General features: G+C 37.4%; 1 long non-coding RNA gene across 1 annotated transcript; it reads right to left on the reverse strand.

Annotated features, from left to right (window-relative positions):
- Positions 1 to 2,662: 2,662 nt before the first annotated feature.
- Positions 2,663 to 4,858, reverse strand: LOC121908956. Its single transcript, XR_006099331.1, has 2 exons — positions 4,680 to 4,858; positions 2,663 to 3,218 (listed from the first exon to the last, which is right to left on the reverse strand). It is a non-coding gene; the product is annotated as an uncharacterized LOC121908956 (long non-coding RNA).
- Between the last annotated feature and the right edge of the window lie 324 nt (positions 4,859 to 5,182).

The following is a 5,182-nucleotide window of genomic DNA, read 5'->3' on the forward strand; positions in this document are numbered from 1 at the left end:
ATAAATAATTATGTGGTACAGTAATATTGTTTCTAGGTTGCAAGACAGGACGAATGGGGAAAACAGAGTAATAGTGCAAATAGTGAAATTAAATTAGTCATTAAAGTATCATTTATTTTAATAATTTTGCTTTACAAAAATTAATTAGGGAGATTACATTGTAAATGTGTTACCCCTTTAGTCCCCGAACTTCTTCCCTTGTTCCAACCAGTAACAATTCATTTATATTGAAATATTTTAGGCAAAATTGTATCTGACTATACAAATTTTAGGCTCTGGCTAATTAAAAAAATATACCGTCATCTCATATTGAGAGGCTGCCAGGAGTATCATTCACATTCTGTATAATCATGTGGATTTACAGCAGCAGCACTTTAATGAAGAACTGGCTGAATGAAGCTGAGCTCTTCGTCTAAATCATGGATAATAGAGGTGAAACCTTTGCCACGAGCTGTCATATGATGGGAAACTCAATTCTGTATTCCCCAAACCTTTGACCAGATATCATTATTCAGAAGATTTCTCCATGCACTTGTCTCAAAATTGAAGACAAGCATGCAGGCCGGGGTGTTAAGGAATTCTAAAGAGAATATGTGATGAAAACCCCGCTGAGTGTCTGAGACGTTGAATAAGTGGGGAAAAAAAATTGACAACATAGCAGTGCCAACTGATCAGTTTAAGATGCCATGTCTGGATGAAATTCACATGTGCTCAAATTCTTCCAAGTTTTTGTTCTTAATTCCTTCGTGTTGAGGCTGTTAGACCTTTGATTAACCAGGTTTCCTTTCTAAGTGTTCAATTTACTGAGCATTCTCTAGATTACTGCGCAGTACAATAAGCAAGCAGAAAGAGGCTTTAATCAATAGTTACTCTTCCATCCTCAGACTACACCTTTCAGCTTAATACCCTGTCCTTGATCCCCTACTGTATATGTTTAATTTATTTAAAAGCTGCCAGGAATTCATAGTGAAGCTTAATCCTTTTCTCCACCTTTGAAACCTTTCATTTCAATATTTTAGCCAACACCATAGTTAAGCTGGTTTGATAGCCAGATATTTTATTTAGAGTGATGTTACACAGTCAAAACAGCATCTTCAGATGCTAGCATTTCTCTAAATAAAACAGACACAGCACCCCAAAACATGTAATCTAATTTATGTAATCATACAGTATGACCTTAAATTAAATGCAATCTATCAATTTAGCAATTTATTCAGTGTATTATTCAATTCATATTAATCTGTGAAATTTGATAGTATCACATATAACTCACACATCATCTTTAGATTGTTTGTTTTGACAGAAACCTCTAAGAAAATGTGACAGGCCTCAATTTAGCAAATCTGATTTCACATCTCAGCTGGGATTTAATCTGTTCAGTGGTGGGATGTGGATGGCATTTCAGTGAAGTCCCTAATCTCTAAAAGGCATAGAATAGATGCGGGTTTGTTATGTATTTCCACCTTGTATCCTTGGATGCAAATATTTATAAGCACAAAGTTCAAGATGGAAGAAAAAAAACTGCCCTCACTGAAGTAGATATGATTGGGGTCTAAGATGGCAGTGAAACAATCTTACTTGGCTCTATCTTCAGCTATAAAACAGTTTAGGACTTATCAGTTGAGTTTTACGATGTCACGAAATGAAGCCCCAGTACAATTTATACCCTGATATGAAATGCCCTGAAATGCAATATATTGGATTGTGATCCCTATGCCATCTTGTGCTGTTTTGAAAGTACTGTAGGTACCACAAGAACAAAAACTCTCTGCCTTCAGGCTTCAGTTTCCCCAGAGATGTCAGGCTCGTGTCAGAGAGAGAAGCTATGTGAACAGAATGCAGCGAAGGACATAAAGTACTGAGCTGCTTCCCTCAGGATGTGTAACATGCTCAACACAGACATTTCCCCACAATTAATCATGGACCTCCAACACTGTTCACGACTTTTTAATCTTTTATCATTGTAATCTTTGGCACATTTTACCATGTGTATTGTTAACATGCTCTATTACAAGGATCACCACTTAGTTCCTGATTTACTCTGAATCAGGTGCTAAATGGTCCCTAACCATTTAATAATTTAAATGTCTATGTTACATACAGTCTCTATTTTTGTGTTGCACCATATTGAAATGTTGTTGTGTATCTTGTGTGGACCTCAGTTGAAAAAAGTTTCAGATCAGCTCAAGGACAAAACTTCTTTTTGATGAAAAGAATCATCAGGAGTCCGAGTTCTGAGCAGCAAAAAAGTACTTTAATGCCAGGCAAAAAAGGAGAGCAGTTACAGTATACACAAGGTCCACCAGATGCTCTGGGGAACAAAGCCACACCTCAGTTTTTATACCTTTTGCTTTATATAGGGCACAACTAATGTCCAGCCTCTTCATACTAGCCAATTACACCATTATAATCATTATAATACATCACCTGTTGCGGACCCAAAGTCCCAAAAATAGGTTTTGGGCTGAACTGGTTATGACTGGCATAACCAGTTCTGTCCATTTATGCTCTTTTATTTTTTTCCAACTGTTCAAGGTTACTTTACAGCATTATTTTCAATCCTTCTTCTGGCTTTATTTTTCCTAAAGTTATTCTTGCCATATTACACCCTCATTTCTCGATCGTTACTTGAGGTTTTTTTTTTTAAAAAGGTGAAGTTTAATAAAAAGGTGAAGTTTAATATAAACACACTTATTCTTTTATCCAGTGCACTGAGTGAGATTATTTTTAACATACTTTGTGCCCATATATCAATCACAAGTTTCTGTGAGGTATACATTCAATATAATGATAATTCAACACACTTCTACTTAATGCTTGTCATTTTAGCAGTAATCATTTGCATTGTATTTTACCTTTCTTTCAACACATCATAAGTCTTATAAAATTAGACCACAATGTAACTGGGAATACATCATCATTAAATTACCCAAGTCACATGACCATCAGCCTCCCTAACTGACCAACAGCTGAGTTTTATTAGTTTAGTGTGAGTGACACAAACCAGAGACAGCAGCTCTGCATTTCCTTCTCCCATATATACATACACTGTATACGCAGAACACATTTACATTCAGATCCACATCCATATTCCCATCCATATGTCATACTGTATCATTCAGCTGTAACTGTCTTTTTGGAATCTGGTATACCATACCATAATATGACATGACGTGACATACAGCTACACAGGAGTAGTCTTCTTTCCCATCAGACATCTGTTTTTGTGATACAACAGAAGAAAGCACACAATTTTCACAAAAAAAAAAAAAAAAATTACGAAGTGTAAACATTAGGTTCAAGACCCTACAAAGCCTTCTTCACAAAAGACACATCACAGTAGGAAAAACACAGGTGTAAATAATACAGTTCCTGATGGCTGACTTCCATCTAGCTGTTCCAATTTCAGGTGTCTGGTATTGTGCACGCTGGCTCACCACCATCGTTAATATTATTAGTAACACCTGTGCTTTTAATAGTATAAAAAGTCAGAGTTGCTCCTGTGAAAAAGGCCTATCATACTGGAACACACTGATTACTAAATCCATTAAAAAATGAATAAATAGAGACTGTCTGAATCAACGAGGCTGTGCACTGCAGCACTTCATTAGAGAGCTGACTGAAAAAATTATTTGTTTGCTTGAATTTCTTTTTCAGGCTTTTGTGAGATCTTAATTTTTCAATTAGGACAGCTAGATTGATTTAACTGCAATGTCTAGTCAGTTCTCAGCCCGGTATCGCTATACACAGATCCAGGCAGCATTTGTAGCTTGTTTTTAATAAAATAAACAGCTGGGGTAGGAGAAAGTTAATTTCAAATCCATTACACTGCCTCTAACAAAACACTGATGCATGACTATGGGAAGAATTACCAGAGGTACATCAAATCGATTGTTCAAGGGAAGAGGATGTCGACGCCTTGAAGATATCTATATTGAGCAGTGTGGGGCACCTCACTTGTATTGTGTGTTTTAATTCAAACATCTGTAATTCAGAGAGTTAGACACAGGAATTTCTGGCAGGATTTGATTAAATTTTTGTTCCTTGCTCGATTGTCTCTTTCATTCCTTATATGTTTAAGCTGCTGCAGAACTTTGGGAGGCAAAACATAAGCTTGGACTTCTAAATTGCTTTGGAATTTCAAGACGTTTTACAGTATAAAATGCAAGTGTGTGTTCGCTGCATGAAAACAGAACAAAATCCATTTTTCTGCCACAAAAGGATTACATAAAAGAGAAGCAACTAGGTCTGAGGTGATGGCTGTATACCATGTCGACAGAAGTGAAACACGTCACTGTTGGGTTTCTGGAGGGACATTTTTAAGCCTTATTTTGGTTTGAACTTACTAACAAGAGCCAGGTATTTAAAGAATAGGTACATGGAAGGAGAGGCTTGCTACCATGACTCAGTATGATAGACAAGAACTCCTGTCAATCAAGCAAAAACTAGAACACACTTCTATTCAAGCTGACATTTTAGGAAATACACTCATTTTCTTTCTTTCCGAGAGTTAGCACTTTGACATTTGTCCATTAAATACAGGGCTACAGCCAGATGGTTAGCTTAGCTTGGCATAAAAAACTGGAAACAGGAAAACAGCTGCACTTGAAACGAAACAAAGACATACAGTGTGTTAATTAATGAGGTTTTGAGATGCTGGTGAGGAAAAGAAATATTACCTTTGGACAGAACCACGCTATAGACAAGTTTCCAGTTTTTGTGCTGTGCTAAGCTAAGCAAACCAGCTGCTGGCTGTAGCTGTTTAACAGACAAATGTCCAGAGTGAAGGTGTTCGTTCACGCCACACGTTTAATTAACTTTGAATAAACAAGCGAACAGCGAGCAGCTCAGCTGCGTGTCTGAGTGCAGCGGGGGCTGTTTGATATGAACACCGTCACATCACAATAGGGCGGGGCTTCTGGGCTCTGACTTGCTGAGCGGGACAAAGGCATGCCCCCGCTCAGTTAAACTGCCCAATAGAGAACAAGTGCACAAGGGAGGGAAAAAAACACAGGCGGAGGCAATTGAACTAGCCAATAGGAGCGCACGTTTGATTGGCAATAGAATCAGCCAATAGAAGGCTGTAAACTGCTTCTCGGTTCAACCTCAGTTTAGTCTCACTGGTAAAGTTTATGTGTGGATTTAAACCATTTAATTCATTAATTGCTTATCCTTTGAATTG

Source organism: Thunnus maccoyii, chromosome 12, assembly GCF_910596095.1.
Source record: "Thunnus maccoyii chromosome 12, fThuMac1.1, whole genome shotgun sequence".
In the NCBI taxonomy this organism is placed as follows: domain Eukaryota; kingdom Metazoa; phylum Chordata; class Actinopteri; order Scombriformes; family Scombridae; genus Thunnus; species Thunnus maccoyii.